General features: G+C 35.8%; 1 protein-coding gene across 1 annotated transcript in view; it reads left to right on the forward strand.

The window, feature by feature from the left end:
- Positions 1-4,878: 4,878 nt before the first annotated feature.
- Positions 4,879-23,859, forward strand: part of LOC118282203 (mucin-5AC) — a 40,106-nt gene continuing 21,125 nt past the window's right edge. The window contains exons 1-2 of the mRNA XM_035603165.2: positions 4,879-5,228; positions 18,356-18,485. The gene's annotated coding sequence lies outside the window, so the exon portion shown is untranslated. The remainder of the gene's footprint in view (positions 5,229-18,355; positions 18,486-23,859) is intronic.

Below are 23,859 nucleotides of genomic sequence, written 5' to 3' on the forward strand. Positions count from 1 at the left end.
GACGAAGAGAGATTCCCCAACAACCCTTAAATTCCTAACCGGCAACCATGGACGGCGGCGATTGCTTACCATCAGGTGATCTGTCTGCTCATTTAGAAAACAAATCAATGATGCAGTAGTACATGCTTGCGTAAATTTATAGGCAGGCATAATTTTAGTAGGTTTCAAAAAAAAACTCTTATTGCCTTGGACTAGAATAGTCTTCTGTGTTACGGTATCTATTTATTCCATTTCATTGGTTCGGAGATCGGACATAAGTAGATTACAGATTTGATTATTAAATAATTACCTATTTCACAAAAAAGAATGTCAATCCAAATTCAATGACACATCTAACAACTAAAACGATAAATAATATTGTATCTAATCAACCAAAGAGGCTCCAACGTTATACACAAATAAAATAAAATTAAAAACAGAGACAATCAAGTTAAAACAACAAAAGAAACGACACGACGTTAAAAGGCCAAAATAATTAAAAAAGAAGAAGGATATTTATAAAATTCCAAGATATGATTTATTACAATATTTGAATGGAGCTTACAGATGACATAATGACATTTAATTATAGGTTGTTCTGTTCGTCCACTGCATATTTCCCTTCATAACAACATTAATTATCCTTCAGGCTTAGCTGCAAAACATTCTGTAATAAATGGATGTACTCGATAATAAACGGTATAAAATTTATTGCAAAAACATTTTCAATAAGCTCGACTAATGATGAATTACCATTGTTCTTCATAAAAATATTAATTACCGTGTTTCAGTTCATTGTCAGTATTTCCTATGCGTTATTAATATCTTTTATAATCATTATGTCCGCATTTCCTTTAAAGTTATTAACTCTACCTACACTGAACAAAGCAAATGCATTGTCACAAACCAAAAAAAACTAATCACTACCTGCCGCACTCTCAGACATTAAATGATTACTTAAAATATTACTTAGTAAAGATTTTGTATCGAAAAAAAATGCTAAGAACTGGGTTAAGTGACTATTAAATGACACTGAGTACGGACTTGACCTGCAGTATTAATTACACATGTAAATTATTTTAGGTTTTTTCAAAATATAAATGGAAATGTCTATTAAAAAATAATTCGTGGTCTACAAAAATGTAAACGTTCCTCAAAATCAAGGTGCAGACGCACTAGCGATCACAAGCCACGAGTCTGCAATTTTCAATGAATTCAAATTTACTTTTTTATAACGACTATGTAACATTGACCTTTAACATGTCATGAGCTTGTCTATGACTAAAGCTTTTATGGCCGAACATCGGCTGATTGAAAATGTCAGGAACTCTGACTAACGTGTATTGCGCAGTGACACGTCAGCTGACGTTGACAAAATAACTTATCATAACTTTATTCCAACTTTCCTAATGACCAGTACACGGCTAAACGAAAATGATTTGTCTTATAACATTTCTGTGCAAGGTAATAATAATGTATGAGATTTGTTAATAGTTGAATGTTATTAAAAACGTGAGTTAGTAATTCATTGTAATTATGAAAGCTATTGTAAGTACATTCCATACGTAATGGCGAAGGACTTTAATTGGCTGGGTTTGCTTCCGCGTGTTATACATTAGATATTTAATATCATTGTGACCCGGGCCATGACATCAAGCGGATATTAAATCATAAGCTAATGCATTCTGATAAAATAATAATGTTAGTTATAAATAAAATAAAGAATAATAAACTAATAAATGGCAAGTACTGTTACCGTAGGGGCGTAGCGAACAGATAGAGCACTCTCACTTTTTGTCTTATAATAACCTTAATTTAATGTTTAAATAAGAAATCACTTTCGAAATATAAATCTGAAGTTTTAAAGAACCCTTTACATCATTTTGCTAGATCGTTTATCTGTGAGCCGACCTCTAGCCCAGTAATTACTTGCCAATTGCAAGTAATAGTTTTGCGAATACCTTGAGTTTAATTTCAAGTTTTATCCCATAAAATGTCTAACCTTCGTTATATTGTTTAACTGTAGTTACAAAAAATATAACTATCTGTAGGTAAACAACTTTACTGATTGCTATCTGTTAAGCTGGAATTAACCACAACGCCTTAGATCGGTATCGCTAGTTATTAACGACACATATTTATTAGCCCACATTATTGGGAAAAAGCAAAGTATCATTACTCCTATTTCTCATACACGTATTCAATAGAATGTCAGTTCCCGCGGTAAATGCTTGGCACTTGGTTGCACCGCGTCACGGCGGTAGGTCGTGCCGAGCCTGACAGGTGGCGCAACCTACCGTATCATGGCGCCACACACCTTCGGAATTTATTATTAACGTGTGGGCTTCCTCACGAACCAAGTCCCGGTACACATATATTTAAATACGTCCATATGATGGAAACTCCGATACTAAAACCACAATAATTGAATTCCTGTGTTCTCCAAACAATAGTTTCCAGTTGTTAGTTAAATCGATGGCCATATCCACTTACGAAAGAATAATTAGACGCATAATAAGTGATACCTATATAACGATCAGGAAGGCGTAAGTCACATAAAAACTGGTAGTAGCGCAGACAGGAAGCCCATTGAACGCCTGGTATTCGTAACAGCGCTGTGGACGGGGAATGAAAACTTAATTTTAGATATAATATATACGAGTGCCCTACTCGTATGTCACTGTTGCCACCTGGCTTAAATTGGTGCTTAACTGTTGGTGAAATATTTGCGGTGCTCTTAAATTTATGAAATGTATAAAAGTTGTAAAATTACAGGGACACTCGTAAAAGTAATGTCGACCTGATTTTACGTTAAAATGTAATTAGCTTTTAATGTTGTTTAATTTTATTATTATTGACGTACTTCGTTAACACGTTAGCATTAGAAGGCATATTTCAATGAACGACTATCTGTCAAATAAATCTTATAAACGAGAAGTACCCATCAGTGCAGTCTAGTCACTTTAACCAATTTGCCAGAACCCGATATTCAGTTGACAGCTCTGAAAGAAATATAAATCACTGACCAATCACGTTGCTAGATTCAATATCGGAACGTTCCTGAAGCGAGATCATATTTTCACGACGCGACCCTTGTGAGCTGTCAGTGATGTCACTATAGAAATGCTCTTAGTATACATTGGAGCAGTTTTCTTGACAAGCTCTTAACTCAAGTGGCTCTATGTATTATCATAATGTGATATCATTTTCATCGAAAATCATACATAAAATATATTAACAAAGAAAACTAGTATTTGATGTTACAGGGTACATTAATGTAAGTCCTTTTCTTTTTATGAAACTTCCAGAACTACCTAAAAGTTCCATCAAAAATTTTTGACATTTTTTTTTCCTTAATGGCAACTGAGTCTCCAATTCGGTGTTGTCGACTATACTGCCAGTGTGAAGTGGTGACGGCAGATTAAAATTTTCTCTCGTTTGTATTATTATAAAATACTCCCTTTGATTAATTTATATTGAAAGGGATATTCTGAAAATTGATATTATTATCCGCATATCTCACTTACGATTAAACTGCTACCTGTATATCCTGTACGTGACTTTACGAGCCGAGTTTTTTACTGCTAGTTTTTTATCCTATTCATACCAATAATTAATTATAACGCGGCTACCAATAAATGCTAGCACACATAGTTTCCAAATAGTTACCTACCTTGATATCCTGTCCACGAAGTCGACGCCAATCTCAACTTTTGACATTCTGTTTATCAGATTGCACTTGCTTTGAATTATTATTTAGGACGAACAATTGCGTAAGGAGATAAAAAGTTGTGGTCACTATTAGAGAAATTTGAAATCAGGCTGTATGTATCTGGTACATTTGTTAATCAATGCGGGCGTATCAACTGGATCAGATTATTTGGTTGCGTACGAGGTCGTTACAGGCACGACTGCGCCAGGCGCACTACTCCATCACCTCATAGACAATACGATTGGTACAAACCCTTGGGTACAGGTTGCAACATCAATTCTTTAGCATTTTGGCGCTAAACACAACTTATTAGCTAACTCAGCAATTTGATTAACCTCGCCAGGAGGTAAATGTGTCAACGATAATGCACTTTGACTTATTCATTACACACTCACGCCTGCCCGTAATCGTACCATACAACGCTAAAGGCAATCTCGTCATTTGTTACTCGTATTTATCTACAACATTTTAGTTTTCCCGAATATTGTCACACGGGGTTTTCCGTATTGTACTCGTATTTCGATTTCACATTACTTTTTAATTGTAACGTATTAATCAACGGTTATCACTAAATCCAGGGCTTTAAATTATTTTTTATTAATCAATCTTGCTCGTGTTAAATAAAATATACTGCTTAGTAACAGACAGCTTTCAGATCAAGGTTTTTAATGCACTCAGTCGATACTAATATTATATCTCACGTGACATTGCTCGCGCATGTAAATGAGTATTCAATATAATCTTTGAATATAAATAATATTATCTTCTATTACTTATTACTGTATAATAAATACTTCGGTACAAATTAGTGGAAAATGCAAATTATATTGGTTATTAGGTTGACTTCACAGTAATTAATAAATTCCATGCAACAATTACGGTGTTTGACGCCCTGGTAATCATCACTTTTCCGTTCATTCCATTGCCCTGCCACGCAAGGAAATAAGGCAATACTCACCTAAAATTTCAATGAACCGTGACCATCACTTTGCATAGCAATAATTTAATCTTGCACAAATATTCTTATGTATTCCTAGGCGTACGTAAACATAAATTTTCCTGGTAGTATTACAGAGGAGGAGAGAGACCTCTGTTTTTCTCTTTCGTGGTCATACAAAGAGTGAAACGGGTGGCGCGACGGTCGCAAGGTCCCCGTGCGGAGTGGCTAGAGGCGCAGACGCAAGCACGCCGCAAGTCTCGTAAGTAAAAGTAACTTTTAACAATACCTTGGCGGCGCTTGCGCGCTGCGTACGTCAGTTTCGCCAACTCCAGCCGCGCGCCACCACATATCGCTCTTTTTTCTTTTTCGGACATCGAATCCGACGCCAGTGGCAGTTCGTAGACTAGAAAAAGTTTTCCGCTACGTGTCGCGTTCTAATATTTTTCGGTGCTTCCTATTGGATAGTTTGATGTGATTTGCTAAAACTTTCGTGAATTATTTTATGACGTTGCAAAAGTTCAATAACGTTAATGAGAATTTGAATATTTTATAGTTGTTGTACTTGCCGGCAATATTGGATGTTACGCTCACTTGCACGTAAGTATTTTCAACGTTTGTTTAGTATTTAATATAACCTTCTACCTAAGTTTTATCTTTATTTCCGTTTATTTCTTGTGAACATGTTCCTTCCCATGCCTATTGATATGTGTGTGTACGCACGCCCATACACTTGTGTAGTTGTTTTTGTAGGATATTCTTATATATTATTAATGAGGTGATGAAAGTGGTCGCGCGTTTCCCGCCAGTGACTGCTATGTGGTCACCCGGCCAGTCGGTGAGCGAGTGATTAAATCAGCTTGCAATCGGATCATAGAACTGGTTTCAAACTTCTTGTAGACACGTGTCGTACTTACTTCAGAGCCTCTATCTAGATTTAATCAAAAGTTTTTTAAATAGATTTATTTGGAAGCCTTGTCTAAATCTGATTGATTAATATCTTAAATATCAGAAGCCTACTATCCAAGGTGTAACCGGTAAATAAGTTTTCGCGAACACTTCTAGGAAACAGTGGTAACAGGTTCTATATAAATAAGCATTACGTTGTCTATTGATATTTGTTACCTAATAATGTTTGCTGTGCCAGTGACAACAGCTACCAACTTAGATATTCATAAAATCAGTTTACGCATACACCAAGTTAACATTACTGGCAAATTTATCACTTTGAAACATGCAAAGGGTTACGTATCAATCAAGATGCATTTGTGTCAATGAATATTCGAACATAGCCACATTTTTGACGTGAAATTATGCATATAATGTTTATGCAATTTCCAGCGTTCATTTACATATTAAAGCTTGCATTACATTGGTAGTAATTGATCAAATTGGATGAATCGCGCGAATTGATATAGTTTAAATGTTATAAAATAGGTATTTGTTTAAATATTTATCTCATCACTTGTTATATTGAACTTAATAACAATACGATAACTCTGTTTATCCTTTCGAGGATAAACAGGCGTAATGCTATCAATCTAGATATTGCCTACGTAAAAAAAAGTAAATAATTTACTAGACTATATAAGTAGGCAATGATAGTCTGATCTCTCTTCTCTTTTATATGTATCAAATAAATTACCAGTCAATATTTCTTATCAATGAATATTGTATAAGTAAGTATGTAGTATATGTATAGGGAGTAATTGGATGCAGATATATTACTTGGGGAATACCCTCGTGGATGATTACGTGATGATTATGATGACGATGATGCTAATAAATGATAAATAATAATGTAATAACGACATTTTGTCAATATAATTATGACAAAGATTCGATTGAATTCAGTCCAGTTCTTGATTAAAAAAATATATTAAAATAAATAATTACTATTACGTATTACATCCCTGCAATTCAAAAATTGATATTATTATTAAAGCAAGTTTCAAATTGCATCTAGGAAATAATTTCTTAGTTATTTGATGGTCCAATCACCAGATGTAATGATAAAATAATGTTAATCAATCTAAAATAAGAACGGAACTAAAATAGATTGCTTTATAAAAACTGTATCTACTTACAAGTTCAAGGTATTGTAATTTATTTTTTACTTTATTATCTTACAATAGACCACCTCCATCGCCGTATGCTAACAAGCGTGAGCTTGTCAACTATAGAGAATAATAAACAATAAAAAATGTTTTATGCTAAATAGATTTACTGGGCTTATATTGGTATAGTCATCAATATTAAGGGTGTGTACCAAATATCAGATTGATCGCAAGCCAGTAAGGGGGTTGAATGCCAATCACTAAATTTGACCTAAACAAACAAACAGATCAAGCTAAATAAAACCGTTTAAAAAGTTCTGGGTTCGAGTAATTACTTTTTTTTTCTTTTAGAATTCTCAGTAATATCAGAGCATTAGGAACCTAATAATATAGATTAATTATTATGTTATCAGCTCACTCACGTAACTGTTTGACGAGGAACTCGACTAGTTTCAAGCCATGCTAGAAGCTCATATTCATGAGCAGCATTCCGCGACACACGACGCGGCGATTGTCGCGCTGCTGCTAATAATATAGAACTAATATTAACGTAACATGTAAAAAGGGGGCTTGTCTCGTAGGCGTGTCATATAAGTAGGTACTTATATGCTACAAGTTCAAGTCTGCCAAACACTTAGGAAATAAAAGGCATGATGTTATGTAGTATTATTATATTCTAAATAACCGTAACAAGACTGACTACTAATAGCCGCAATAGAACACAACTACTCAATGTATATTTCACTCACGAATAACGTCTACTGATCTATACATACATGATTATTTTGCTTTCCCCTGCCTACTGATTTGCAATGCAACAGGATACAATAACGTTACATTTAACAACGAAACCGTTTTTTAAATCGTTTTCCCTTATAAATATACAAGTCGTAAAACTATAAAGCATTTTCAAACTTGATTAAATTCATAAGAATTTTCTTTACCTCTAACATTTCCTTGTTTGAAGTGCATCCGCGTAGATAAACACATTGATTATCGCCGATCAATGTTACTTATAATTGGTGTTCGGAGATGGAAATGTCTGCGCGTCAGACGTTCGGCAGTCTGGTCACGTAGCAGAACAAAACATTTAGATTTTATACGCAATACCAACATTCCTCAGCATTTGCATTCACGAGAACCGTCGAAGTCATAAAACAATATTGCTCGCATTTAAAGTCTTGCATTCACGTTCTAATATGTTAAGCATATAGGAGCAGTTACACCACATACGATACATAAAATTGTAAATAAAGCAAATAAACTTGTATAGATCTCAACTAAGTGACTCGAACGTTTCAAAATATTGGAGCACTAAATATCTTATGAAATTGCGCGAACGTTAATGTGAGGAAATTGGTTGTGAACTACCAATCGCAAATTGGACCGGTTTAAGTACTTTAATGGGTATCGTTGAATCTGTTAATCGTTATCAAATCATTGAAAAAGATATATATACATAATTGAAATTAAAGCGATCAATCAAGTAGCGGCGACCTCTAAGTCGTGGCGTAACTAATAAATGCGCGCACCCGCGTCTCGCTTCACTGAACACTTTCCACGACCCCAACGCGTGCAGAAAGCTTAAAAAATATTTTACCTAAAAAAATTCAAAAAATAACCTTGATTGCGTCAACTGAAATGTTCACTAGAAAGCATTAACAATTGATAAATTAAATGTTACCTAAGTCAGTAATATAACTTTATAATCGAACATTTATTTCTGACTATACTGAAGAATGTTATAATAAATTATCATACCAATCTAATAACAAAACAATGTACACAATACATTGTTGTAGATGGTTCAACAATACTTCAGTTGTCCAGTAGTAGTGCAATATATGTTTTCTGTCAGCAACATTGGATAACGAGGTGTTTCGACAGGTGTTTAGCATGCGGCCAACACACCGGCCGCACCGACCAGCGACCTCGAGGCGGCTCTCTAATGTCTGATGACTTTGACTCATCCCGGCCTTCACTTTTTTGTAATCATAAATTGCTTTCCGAACTTTTTGTCTAGTAATTGTATTTGAATCGGCGTTCCTAATGTTTTGATTAGAAACATTTTAATTAAAAACAATTTTACACTAGTTAATTTGCTAAATGAATTTCCATCAGTGGCTTAATTAACATAAGCAAAAAGTTAAAGTTCATCATTATGCTAAACGAGTTTTTATCGCGAAAATATTATAGCATGACTCAAAAAGCCGAATATGTTGATTGCAAAACGAACAGCTGACTTGACGTGAGTACAACTGTCTTTGTACCCGGTTAATTTGTCGACCTCGTTCGGCATCTAACATGCAGACATCTTTCTCTAAGCTAGAAAAAAGATTGGATAGTTCGTGCTTGGTTTTGTCGATCGTGAAGGTCGCCGGGTCGCGGAAGACACCCCGCGATGCGCCAGCGCCGCGTGCTTACTGACGCAAGCGCACGGTGAAGCAACTGCAACGTTACGTGCTTGTACGTGCCACCGCACTCGGAGACGACCTATTTAACACGACAACCCGTTTTAAGCAGCATCTTGACGTGCAAACGAACCTTGGCCTTTTTATATTATACGTGATTAATTTGAGGTATTCATTACATCGTAAATTGTTGGAATAACAATACAAAAAGATAGTGCATCTTAAACTATGAGATCTTACATAAAGTTTTTCAATCTCTAGGAAGTCATAATATTCTCAGTTTTGAACAACTAAACCTGTTCACATGATAATATAAACCCGGCTTACCGTGATTTGAGATCATAAAATTACTTTACATAATTCGCCTGAAAAATATCACGTAAATCTTATGTAAAAACTAATTTTCAAACAATGCAGTTGATTACTCTAACCAACGTATTATCAGAACTGATCGCAAATCGAGATTGCGCACTGAAGGCAGAGATTACAAAGATCCTCTATTATATTAAATAGTTGCTTCTGCTCGAGAATTGCTGTCCTATTTTTGATGGCACAACACTCAGCCAGAGTTGCTTGCAGTAATTATACTGTAAGAAATGAAACCACGAGGAATTAGTACCCGTCTTGTCTCCACAGTCATTTCTAGCAGTAAAATTTAATTGTTTGTGTTTTACCATTCTCTCATGTAGCTAGACTTCAGTATGGTTTCAGTACGTTCATAATTCATTTACTATCCATATACTAAGCTACTATAAAATTATTAGACAAGCTTTCAGAATAACATTGCTCAGTGGCATAGAAGTGTGTTATAACACATACATACATACATACATAGGGTACGTTTAACCAACATTTATTACCTAATAAATTAATAGTTATCAACAGATAGGTATTTAATTGACTAAATATATTTTGCTAAAGCAGTAGTACTGTGTACAAACAATGAAATTATTATTATTTGCTATTAATAACGGGCGATAAGTAATCACGGGGCAGTTGCTCACGCGACGGCGGAGATGCGCGGGTCGACGACCCACACCGTGTGTAAATACTCCAGCGGTGACGCCGCACCGCATGCCACCTCCATACCAGCCATTGTAATTGAAAACCAATGTCGTTACAAATAAGTCCATTTTAGTTAATCACTATTCGCAGAGTTTCGCTTTATTTGCAAACTCGCCGCCTGCTGCGACGCATACGTAACTTTTACTCTTCATAATATATTTATATTTCAACTTTTGCACCATAGGGCAACATATGGTTATAGTTGTCTTAAACTGCCTTCCATAAAATATTTATTTTTGGCCGTGTACGCTTTATAAATAAAAATAGTGAAAGTATACGGTTCTTTGAATTTTGTGGCACGTTTTCGCCAAGACTATCCAAAGAAGAAACACTTAGAAGTATCGTGTGGCTTTATTCGTTTTCGTAGCAAGAAACTTTACAGTCATGAAACCCAATTTCAAAGTAAATTACTTGATTGCGATTTAAAATGTTTTTCCTTGTAGTTGTTTGCAATTTTAAGCAGAGTAACATCTGGAACAAATAAAAGAAGTGTGTTGTATTCTGAATAGGTTGTGCTACAGTGTTGCACTCGTTACAAGCGTCATGCGCCATGATCCGCGCATTCTATGGCAATGCGTTGCGCAGGCGGCTAATTATTCAAGTGTCCACGTGATAAGTTATCGCCATCGCCGTCTGTCACGACTGCGCCCATTATTCCCATCCTCAACTTTCTATCATTAAGCTCAACAATGTCAAACTGCATTTGCAAACCACATAATCTATTTACATTCGTCTGCAGATAGCCTTCTTAAGAAAAATATAATAATAGCTCGAACTGGGTACACTACGAGTTAAGTTATAAACAACAACGATATAATTACGCGTGTCAATAAAGTCGATCAATGCGGGGGTGATTGAGTACAATAATACAAATGAATTATCACCAACGCAGTGTGCAAGTGTTATTGCAAGACAATGATAAACTCCAGACGTAGTTATTAGAACGGATATCTTGCTTGACACAACTGTCTGTCGGTTGTCGGTTGCACCTTTGACCTTGCACGTGCCCCTTTCAAAATAGCACCGCATTCCATAGTGTAACACCGCGATATTCACGCGACCCACCACCGCTCTATTGTTCCTCCATTTAAACTTTACACATCGGCATTCTTGACATATTTACCCATTCGCCTTCCGCTGCACCTCGCAACCGATCATCTGATATTTTCAGTAGCAATAAAACTAAGCTGCACAATGCAGCAGAGCGTTCATCGTGGCATTTTATTGTTACAATTTAAGCATTTTGGATTACAAAGTTGTAAGGCAAATGAAGTACCTATTGGGATTGTCTACTAGTCCCAGATCAAGAGAAGTCGCGCTCGGAACTTGAGCTAGCCAGTGATAATAAACGTCCGTGTTCGTAGCAGTCCAGTGCAGGTAGGCGTAGCTAAAATGTTATTCAACTTGACGCAATAATAGACTGCCGGATTTAATAGCTGTATCGTGACGGTAGGCTTCCGCCAGGTGTCACAAAAAGTAAAAATTCAGTGGCAAACAGAAGTTGAAAGAAGTCGTGACTAGTTTCTAGTGAAATTCGAGCAAGCGCAGTAATAAACCTGATGACTATTTTTAAAACTTACTACATTGTCTGTGTCATTTAGTTGACAATGTTTTTTGTCTCCGAGCATTAAATGAAACTCGGCTAGACTTGTTTGCCCAATTTATTGCTGGTACATATTATACGAGATGAATACAACCAATTAAAATATTTGACTGAATGAATAACTATTTTAAACATTTGACCTTTGAAGACGATTCATGGCGACCTTTAAAGAACGAAGCCAAAAAAAAATAGCTTTAGGCATGTTTGTCGCAGGTGGATAGTTGTTTCGCAAAACGAGTGAATCGACCCAAACCCAATTAACCTACTATTGGCGCGCAACGAAAATAAATGTTGAAATCATAATAATATGGCAAATATTAAAAATGTACTATCGGTTTACGATTAAGGCTCTGGCTTAAAGATTACACGCTTATGATGCGTAATAATTGAAGAATAATGTAACTGTTTATTGGAAAAACTGTAACTCGCACAGAAAAGCAATTATCTGGTACATAACGATTTTAGTGAACTACAAGAAGTTTCATAAAAAACATAATGAAATAACGAGTACCAAGGCGGGGTTTAGCAAATGCACAGAAAAGTGTTGCGTGCCGGCGTAATTGCGCCGAAGCTAGTAATTTACTGATCATGTTTACATTTTGCAACGGATTTTACACAACTCCATATCTGAAACAGTTCCGGTAAGGTTTACTGCCTTAATCAACTTAATCGGTTAAGCCTCCAAGTTGAATCTTCAACGCATTTCACTTATAGTAAAAATTTTACCACTTAAACCTTTACAATAATTAAATTTACGCCTGGAATTATAATGCGCAAACAGTTTGAAGAATTTTAATTGCAATTTTACGTTAAGAAATCGGTTTTGGTAACTTCATACAATTTACTTCGATTAATCGTCATTGGTTTTGTTAAACCTGTTGAATTAATCTTGTGATGTCGCAAAAGATCGCAGACGATTTACGAATCTTAGTAATGAAGTGGTATTACTTTCAAGTAGTGCTTTAAATAAACATTTAATGCTTTTTAAGTTAGCGGTTACAAGATAAACAACTTATGTCGAGATCACAATTTGAAATTCTAGACCGAGTCAAAGTATTTTAGAGCTTTTTGATGCTCAAATCTGCATGTCAATATAAAAAGGTCGAAAATAATAAAATTTGTGATTCATTCTTATCTCATAATTACATATCTATATCTTGTAGATTAGCATCATTGTTAATTTGATGACGGAATGTGTTAAATATGAGGCTGACAGGACGAAGTAATTCAGAGCTTTAAAACTGAACGAGATTGATATCGGAACATTTCATAGAATACTAACAAAGCCAAGTTCTAATGATTATGAGAAGATGTTATTAAGTTTCATAGATTGATCATGATACATTGATCAACATTATATTAGGGTATGATGGGACTGACATACGCCGTACGTTATAAAAGTACCTGAAATATAAAGAAATAAAATATAACCTTCCCAGTCCCCGATTCCCCAACAACCCTTAAATTCCTAACTCCCAAAAGGCTGACAACGCACTTGTAATGCCTCTGGTGTTTCGGGTGTCCATGGGCGGCGGCGATTGCTTACCATCAGGTGATCCGTCTGTTATAACATAAAAAAATCTCAATCTCCATTCATTATACATATGTACATAGTAGCTTACACGATTACCATTCATGTCCGAGGTACACGCATAAAATACTTGAAACTTAATTAATAACATTCCTGGGCACGCATATTGACTGTTAAACACATTTTTATTCCTTTTGAGGAGCAATGAAGGGCCAATGTTAAGTACCTTATTATAATCTTTTCAAGGAACTAGATAGTCCGACTTGTACTTATAATGTTAAAATACTAGTAATATAACTTGTTTCACTTTTTATTTATAAACAATCAACAAAATACTGTCAAGTCATTAAATGTTTTGCTAATTATCTGCAAACAATGAAATCAGCGTTAATTTAAACTAAGTAGGTATTTAGCCTACAACTTTGTACACGGTAAATATTCAGGACTTTCTTGTTACTAGGTATTTTTAAGATTCCGCTCTTACATAACATGTGAAAGAACATACATAAACATTTCAGCTTCCATCACTATTAATTTGGACTTAGGCTCCCAGTCATTCGATCACATCAACACGAAACAAAACAGTTTCATACAGCATATTATAGATTTTTCCTTAATAAAATATTTTCATGCCTCAGTACCTCAGTTCATGCAGCGTATCGAAAAATCTCATTACTTTTTAACACCTTATCGTTACTGTAACGAAATTGAGGTTAATTCAAATTAACTCACTTCAAATGTCACTTAAAGTGTATTCAAATGAATGAACGCTAAAGTTGTTAATGATATGCCTTTCTATTTACATAAAGTATAATATTAGTTAGCACATATATCGTGCATTCCATCAACGGACCGCTAGCGTTTCGCAAGCCATCGCAAAACGTTACAAGCTGCCGCATAAGTTGTTTAGTTTTACGCATTTTGAAACTTCACTCGTACAAATATGTTCGACTACTACAAATTGTGTTTGACATTATCTCGTGGCCATGACAATAGAGAAGCGCTACTGTTTTACTGAGACCTACTTTGTAAACTCACTGTTGAACCAACTAGTGATGTATGACACCTCCAATACAAGACAAACGACTACCGTTTGATAACTATTAGTAAATACCATGGAACAGATGTATCGTTATCTAACCAGCAGAAATATTTCTATTGTCTTCGATCTTGAAAACGTCAATATCCATTAGTTTCGAAAAGTAAAACAAATAGGTAAAGTTTTAGTTCAAGCAATGCTGTAGAGAAATATTTTGTTCTGAAATAAACTGTTCAATTTGTGAAACAAGAACATAACAAATGGTTGTGACTGCGCTATTGAACTTATCATTTATAATGTATCGTTACTTTGGAATACGTAATAAAAATGAAAATATGTTTTTAAGTAGAGAAACGTCTGTGTTTTGCGTGAGAGGCTAGGCTCAGGGCGTGAGACTAAGTGTATGGTGTATGTGTTATCATATAAAACATACAAAAGTAAACGCAAAAGTAACATTTCCAACTTTACTAATCACACCCAAGTCTGCCAGTTATTCTGATCACCGCTTAGCGATTTTAGATATTAAATAATATATCTGTAGAATAACCAGATCTCCATCAGACGTAAATGTGAAACCATTAAACATTTGAATGATTGGTGTGCCCTACAAGAGGTGTAGTGTCTCTGGCGTGTCGTTAGGTAACCGAAGATGCTCGGTCGCGTTCACAGCTAAATGTCAGCTCCTTTCCCACGGCCAGCATTATGCGCCCATTGTATGTCTAGTTCAATAATTAAGTCCGTTATTTACGGCAGATGTGCGCGCATACTTTATTCAAAATTATATGCCCTCTTATATCTGCATATCTTTTTAGTTTTACCCGAGTGTAAAATAAGCTTTAGGTACTTTTTTAAATAATTGTCTATGACAGTCTTAAAGCTTAAAAATGTTCGTAGATAAAAGGTAGAGAGTTTAGATTCAGTGCTGCATATATTTTTACATAACCTTTTTAAACTTTCAAGTATTTGCTGTCGTATTGGCACTGACCGCTCAGGTACACTCACATTCATTACTACTCGTGACATCACATTGATGTGTACCCAGCGTAATATGTATTGTTCAATAAAACGATGACGATTAAGCAATGCGTGCACAGCTAACGAAACTCCATTTAAGTGAAAACGCAACGCACGCGACTCTGTAGGAATACCTCCGATCGCAATTGTCACACCAGGAAAACTGCAACAAAAATGACCGCGAATACCGATCCAATAAGCTAACGACAACTCGTTATCCTTAGAACTCGTTTAAAAAACAAAATGAACAAACAGTTTTTATTTCAGCCACGTCTTGCCGTGTTACTTACCGGCCAAAAATGCTATTGTTTGATTTTGAAATGCGGAAACTCGATGATTGTAACGCACTTACCGAATTGTGCAAAGAATAGCCTTAATCTTGTTTCGTCAAGGTTTGAAGGCTTAACAATGAGGATGAAACGTGCAAATAACATGAATTACGATTCGTTTCGCTAATGGAGTGCACACACGGTGAGCAATCTGTGAGCTTGCACATTTACTTGATCTGCCCACCAATCTTTAAACCCGTTGCAAGGTAAACAGTAATCCGATTTACATATGCTTCAACTTAGCCATTACTTAACAACATATTTAAGCACCTAGTCCAAGAGATTAGAGTTAACAAAGCATAACTCGCTTTATTTGAACAATATCATTAATCTCGGTAAAACTAATAGTTATTCGATTAATTGCAGCAATGTGCTCCAGTTATGTGGAGTGCAGCCGTCAGCACTTTTTGTTATTAAGATTGAGCCATATACGTTATCTATAGCCGGCACCCTGCGTGGTAAACGAGCTAAAATAACTTTCCTAGTATTGTTTACGTATTGTGTGTTAGTTGCTCACGGTAGGTGAGCAATTATTACATTATGCGATTGGTTTGTTATTTGGCTAGCGAGGTCGGGGCGTGCGGCCTGCGACCCCGCGTCCTGCCTTGAAACTCCGGCTTTTTGTACCACCACCTCACCGGACAATAGTCAGGTCACCCAGAAAAACGATCTCGCTATCGTACTCATACCTATCTTAAAAATCAATTATGTGTGGGTATATTTGATATCGATCTGTTAATTACGACCTCGTTGCTTGTCTGTATTTGTTACCTATTGACACATTGACTACTTTCACGACGTTTACTCGCCCACTCACTTATGGCTGGTCAGTCGCCTAGAAACAAATTAAAGGATAATAAAAAGAACAATAATATATTTAGCAAATTATATCACAGCCCGTGCGTGCACGCGGGCACCGCCGGCATTAAAATCAACCGGTCGGATGGCATTCGACGAGTTATCAACTTTAACATTCTCAATCACCTTAATGAGATGACCCAACCTCTTTCGCCATAGCCCATTAAGAAAAACCAGATTTTTGCAAATAATTTGATTTGTCCCCATAGATACGTATTCTGACTATTTGGCATTTCCCGTGCGCCTCCCAAAAAGTCGGCTAAGCAGACCTATTACGTAATTCGTGTGACCTTTGAAAGGATTTCATCGTCGCAAACGTCGTTTATTTAAGATAGAATAGTACGATGTCTGTACGTTTAGAATATTGCCATTTGATAGTTATAAAACGGCAGGCATATCTGATTGCCATTGTCCGCTGTCGCCGTCAACATTAGAGGTATAATTTATAATGATTCCAACTTATGTAAAAGTCATCAGATAATAGGCAACAATCAGTGAATGCGTTTGACAGGTTGAGCATTGTAGTCTCGACAAGTGACCCCCATTGAGGCCATAGGTAACGACTCCGTGACCTACAGCGACGTCATGATTGTTCTATTAATAGCTTTCAGAAGTCAATCACTGAGCTACTGCGTAGTAGTGGCTACGCGTAGTAGCCACGCGTAGTGGCTATGCCAGTATTTCTCTTTTCTGTGGGCTACGCTAATCAATATCGTTTTTATGTCGATAGTTTACAGAGGCCAGCAGGTTAACATACTTCATTCTGCCTTATTTCATAGGATTATCGATTTTATGCTTGTTTTAGATTAAAGTTGAAAAAATGAAAACTTTTAAAATTGAAATCCTTACAAAGATTTTTGATAAACAGATTAACCTACTATCCACTGCGCTTACTTGGTAATCATAATAGTATCTATCTTGTAACAAAATCGAAATATTAAAAATATCAGCACCAATTTTCCTCGATGTATGTCACCTTCTTAAAACTACAACAAGGATGTGCTATCATCCACACGAATTTTACATACAACATTACAATTTTTAATATAATAACCCAGTTTACATTTTCCGTGTGCTCCTTAGCTCACGGTCGCAGGGTGAGTGCCCTGTAAAACTAGTTCCCTTTCAATACAACTTTTAGTCACCTACCTTTATTTTACAAAACAAATGACCAACAGGAGATTAGAGAGATTAGAGTTAGCATAACTCGCTTTATTTGAACAATATCTAATCTCAGTAAAACTAATAGTTATTTATTTATTATTTATTTTATTTTACAAAACAAATGACCAACAGGCGCGTGCAGAATTGTAAGCCAATTCCATTGTATTGATTTTCAGTATACAGGAGTTTCAAAACAATTAATTATACCACAAAAGCTTACAGTTTTGTTGTTACATAGCCGGTAATTGCTTTTCTATGTTCTTATATTTGTTTGTTATTAACTTTTCTACGAGTTAATAATAGGATATATGAATAGGTCGATATATTTATTTATTTTTAATATCACGTATTGTGTAACATTAATTGGATTTCACTATACTTTACAATGACATAAATGACGAATATGACAGTTTTCCATGAAGAAGTAGGAGAAATAAGACTATTTTTTATCGCCAATCGCCACACATACATATCAAAAGCCTACCACATACACCTCTTCCTATCGCCATACACCCAGAACAACTCCCTATTTATTTCCTGAAACAAACAGAACGTAAACATCCGACATAAATACCAATAAAATATTGCTTAACCTCAATATATCTTAATATGAAGTTAAATTCTATACTAATACGGCCACTATGTATTTGTTCCAGGACATGATTCGCCGGATGTATCGGTGTCGCGCGGTAGTGCTATGACGTGAACACTCGACACCATGCGGGCGGGCTCTCGAGTGGCCAGCGACTAGCCACACGGCCTCATTGCGCTTTGTGTTATACTGAGGTAAGATACTTACATATATCGTACATCTAACCTGTCTATTGGAGCACTAATTGACAGGATTCTGAAAGAAAGATTCCGAAATAGGTACCTATTTCGTTTCATTTAGCGTTATCAATCTTTAAGTTATCACAGAAAACACTTCCCTTGTCTGTTACAAATCTTATATGTCACTAGAAGTTATTATACAATTTTATTTATACCCGTAAAATCAACATCTCAACAATGAAAAGTGTCGGTCCTATACAAAGTAAACCCTTTACCAAAATGCCACAAATATTTCCATTCATAATTCGACAACTAGACACGCGGGAGCTCTCAACGTCAATCCTATGCCCCTCGGGTAGTTGACCCTCTTTTCAAATGCTGATAGAGACAAAAGACTGCCACATCCAATATAAGTTGCTTTCTCTCTATAACATTTGGCACAGTAGCTTCTGTGTTAAGTGGGCGAAACCAATATTTGTTTAACCTACAAGTTACTTTACTCAGGGTCTAGCTACTTACGTATGACAGATTTGTTCTTCTACGGTTTACCGCAAATCACTAGTAACACTCCTGTATCCATCTGCTTTGAAATATTGTATGTGGCTATATTCTGAACTGAGGCCTCTCAACCAAAAGTTAGGATTATTGCACATATACCTACTATACACGTAATATATTATGTAGATTGTAGATATGAATAGTGTGAAACTTATAAGCTAAGTAGCCACACGACCCCAACCCCAATGTAGTTTTTGTCATGCGTAGCAATTACTTCTATGTACCTATCAAATAGAAATGAGGCTAGGATTATGAAAGTCACATGTTATTGGTTTTGTGCGCTGAGAGCCAATGCATTGTTATAATACCAACTTACAATTAACGTGTCAGTATCTGTCTAATCTTACAAGCACTTATTTAAGATATAGTGCTTTGATTCAACCACTAACGTGCTAAGTACTCGCAATTACGACACACTTATAACGTCAGTCACCAAATTAGCACGTACCCACTCATTTGTTTTAACAAGTTATATTGACAAACCACCGCCGTTCAAAGGACCATTGTAAACAAAATGTTTTAGGTGAACAGACATTGCGACAAACTTCGCACAGACGGTTTAATGAGTGGCTCGATGAAGGTGTTACGTTGACGCGACGCGACGCTGCAACTAGGATTTCCCGGACGATTCACGCTCTCATCTTAACTTACAAACAAAACGTTCTGCCCCCATTTTGTTGAGAGAAACTCTAATACGTTAGTGTGCCAAGGCCATCGGACAAATTGATATTACATCTAGAGAGAGTTTGCCGCACCGAACTGCGCTTACAAATTCGCAGTTTGTCACGTTTTTATGCGACTGCAGCGTTCACCAATATCAAGCATTTTCTTAATAGATATTTAGAGGCTTTAAACCACTTTATTATTGCAGTTTCATAATACATTTCAGGCAAGCAGGCAATAATGCTGAAAGTGCAACACCATTCTGACATGTAATTATATTGAAATTAAATATTACGAATGAATGGCTCAGTTGCAAGTTGATAGGTCAACGAGCTGGTCGCGCCGGCGCCGCCAGTCTAAAATTAGCTTCATTTACAAATGTCTTGTGATAAGAACCACTCCGCCGTAATGGGTTGTAATACGACTGACGGCCATGTGTGCAATTAATTAAGACGGAGTCATTGCACGCCATCATGCACAGTAAGCACCGCTGAGAGCCATCCTCCCTTCTGCCTCAAATGAATTGAATCGTTACAGCACGTTACGTTTTGTGAGATTATAAAACCTTATTCAATACAGTATTATATGATTACCGTACGGTGTTGTTGCTCATTGACCCCCTTACGTGTCACGTATTAAGTACACATTGTACCTAGAATATTCACTTAATAAGATTATAACTGCTAACAAACTACGTCTTGTTATGAGCTTAATTGCTTAGCTTTTTAGTACATAACAATGTATAAGTACATGATGTAAGGCACGACTGGCTGCTGGTAATTATTATAACTGTTCCGCTGGTGCTGCCGTATCTTAAGCTGTCTAGCCAGGCCATTAGATAAATCACCTACTGCGGAACAATCGATACATGAGATTGATTTGAAACGATTTTGTCGACAACAAGAGTGTTACTAAGTTTAGATGTAACATTTTGAAACCGCCGCACTGTTACGCTCCACTTGAACTTATTAAATGTTCATACAACTTTACAAAACAATAATTCTATTCTATTGCAAGTGATTGCGATATTATTACGATCGATACTCATCAAAGTCATCAATCATGGTCGGCGCTGTACGAATGATCGCTAATGACTCCCTGCGAATGGTAACATCAGACATTCAAAACCATATTGTCACGACCTACTTTGCAGTCAGAATGTAATGTTTGTAAAATAGTGGCGCCGACGCAGGAATTCGTAATTCGATTGTCAATTTGTTCCGCTTCTAAAACCAACGCGTTCGTCTAAAACCACACCGGGATCGTTTCAAAACTTGTTGTGACAAACTCCGTTTCGTATAGTAACTACGTTTTTTATACGTTTTCACATAATACTGGCGTATAGATATTCAGATAGTTACACCATTTGAAACTTTCACGAAACTACGAAATAGCTGTTACTACTCTATTAATTATCATCAAAACAGCAAGTTAATGTATTTTATTGCAGTAGTTGAACATTATTAAAATGTTTCGTACGAAAGTGAACACTAAAATAAGATACCAACTATGATACCGCAGTCGGAAATAAATTTTGGTGGCTGCCTTATAAATATTCTGTCAGCACAATTAACAAATAAAGTAATTAAAACTTAACTATCATAAAAGTAATAATTCTTTATGTCCGGTTAAATTGTTCAAGTTAGCACCTGTTGTGGAACCTGATTTTGTCGTAGTTAATTAGGACAAGGCTTTCGGCTTACTTACACACTTACCTTAGTGCTTTCACTGTGCGCTGAAAGTGCGGATAACCGAGTTATTGCAAAATAAACCGTACAGCTGGAATATGGACCAAGCACCGTAAAACCAGCTCAGTAGAACAATCAGATGTACATCAATATCTATTATATTGCACATCTACGATGTCTATTACTTTTGTACTGTTCAATTTAGTGCCGCATTGATTGAGTGGTCCCAAGTGCAATGGAATAAGAGGCTTCGAGTCTGGTTTCTGGGTTGTAAAAGGCTTAATCACGAATGCATTTATTGGGACGTCATGAATGAAACCAAATAATCTCATTAAATGACTCTAACAACAATTTGTCATGTTCATGGACACGTTTAAGTTCTTACGAAAGTGACATTTATATTCACTATTTATGGTAAAAAAACTAATGCTGTTTTTAGTGCAACCCAGTACAAATATAGTGCAATTTCGACATAGATATGACTTTACATATGTATTACGTGTGGCAATACGGAGACAAAATTGTAAACAATCATTTTTGTAAGGACCTTGTGACACAAACAATCGCTGACAATTTTCTTCTAATCTAGTTTTAATTACATTTTAATTTAGGGAATTTTCATATGACTGTAACTATGAATTTTAATCTGATTGGCAGCCTCGAAAGTGGCTACTATAGATATAATAGTTTAATGTTTCTATGGTGGTTGAACACTATTAATTTTATTTTTAAATCAAGCGAATCAAAATAGTTTCAATCATACCCTATACTAGTCTTAAACATCTATCATATGTATTTTTTGTCCAACACTGAACTCAGAAAATTGACCATGATTCCCAACAAATCCCTCCGTAAATTAATTTACCATGAGTTATTATTATCATTGGATTCTAATGGAAATTGGACACTGAAACAAAAATTTAGCAAAACCTTTGAAAACTTGCAATCACAAGTTTGAATTTTGTACATGTAATACTGACTGTATGAAAGTAACATTCCGTACATACATATATTTACTAAACACATTATCTATGGAATCGTACTCACTGAAGAGACGACATTTTTATATAAACCTCACTTAAACGTGTAAAAGAGCTGTTTAATTATGATATTGTTTGTTTTTCAGGCGTAAGTAAATAATAAATTTGGGATCAAAATCTTAATTTATCTACCATAGTAAATGGCGCTGCGTTTAAATTAATTCAATTAACTTAGATAATAAGGACAAAATGAAATGGAGAGACAACGTGATAAATATCACAGAGAGAACTTGCAACCGGTCGATCTGGAAGTCGTTGCAAACCGAAAGCTGAAACAAAACTTCCATGCACGCAAAAAACTACATTCACTTTAAAAAAGAGCTCATATTTTGTACATCAACAAGGTTCCAAAGCTTCAAATACAAACAGGACTAATCCGAAACTAAAGTCTAGCACTAACAGTGGAACGTACAAACATGTTGTTCACGCAAAGGTGTGAGTAGTTGAATAGTGATTGACAGGCAACAAAACAGCGGGCGCGAGTGGCGCCGACCTTGTGTGCCCGATTGTACCGCGGCTACCGGAACTCACATACCGGTACAGCACTGTCCTTAATATTACACTATCTTGTCTATCTTAACAAAGCACGTGTGCACATAGCAACTGTTGCAGCCGTTCTGAATGTTGCCTTCATTTATAATTAAAAAACTGTTAGTCAAACACGACAAATGATTGTTTTTATTTAGGTAATTAAAAATATCGTCAATCTTAAAATTCACTTCATGTTAGCTTATTAAAATAACATAAATTGCACCGGTACCCTCTACTGACAGTATAACCTGCTTAAGGAATTCAAACAGCTTGAACAAACCTTTTGTAGTTTTGTAACCAAATACGTTTATACCTTAAGTTTACACACAAAAGTGACTGTAACTGTATTCTGTCGTTCGTTTCAGCAAAGCTCTTTATTGGACGACTCAAGTTAAGTAGAGGACGTTAACTTTGTAATGTGACAATAAAATCTACATGAACCCACTTCACAATAAAGGTGCTTATGAAAGCCATTTTTAATGAGTGTTTCGAAAAGGCACCAACTTTAAGCAAATTGAGATATTTCTTAATAACCAAGTTTGTTTCTCGATTCGATACATTTTTTGGAAGAACTGTTGCTCTTTACACCGATAACCTTGAATCCGAAAATGTTAATATCTTCGAGCTACTTGAATAATATTGTTACGCGCTGATCTCCTTAAAGGCCGTCCAAAGATTAATTACAAAAATAAAAACAACGAGACTTCTAATCTGCGAATCTTGATGCATCATAAAACTACACCAAACCCGTTCACTCAATCTGACTTAAGACTTAAGGCACTTATAAAGAAAACGTCTAGAAGGAGCTTAGGTCAAACACATAACCTAGCTATTATCTACCTGTCATCAGAATATAAAAAATAAAGAATTAATTTTTTAGTGATGTGAGCGTGAATAATTAGTAACAAT

Source organism: Spodoptera frugiperda, chromosome 20, assembly GCF_023101765.2.
Source record: "Spodoptera frugiperda isolate SF20-4 chromosome 20, AGI-APGP_CSIRO_Sfru_2.0, whole genome shotgun sequence".
NCBI classification, from domain to species: domain Eukaryota; kingdom Metazoa; phylum Arthropoda; class Insecta; order Lepidoptera; family Noctuidae; genus Spodoptera; species Spodoptera frugiperda.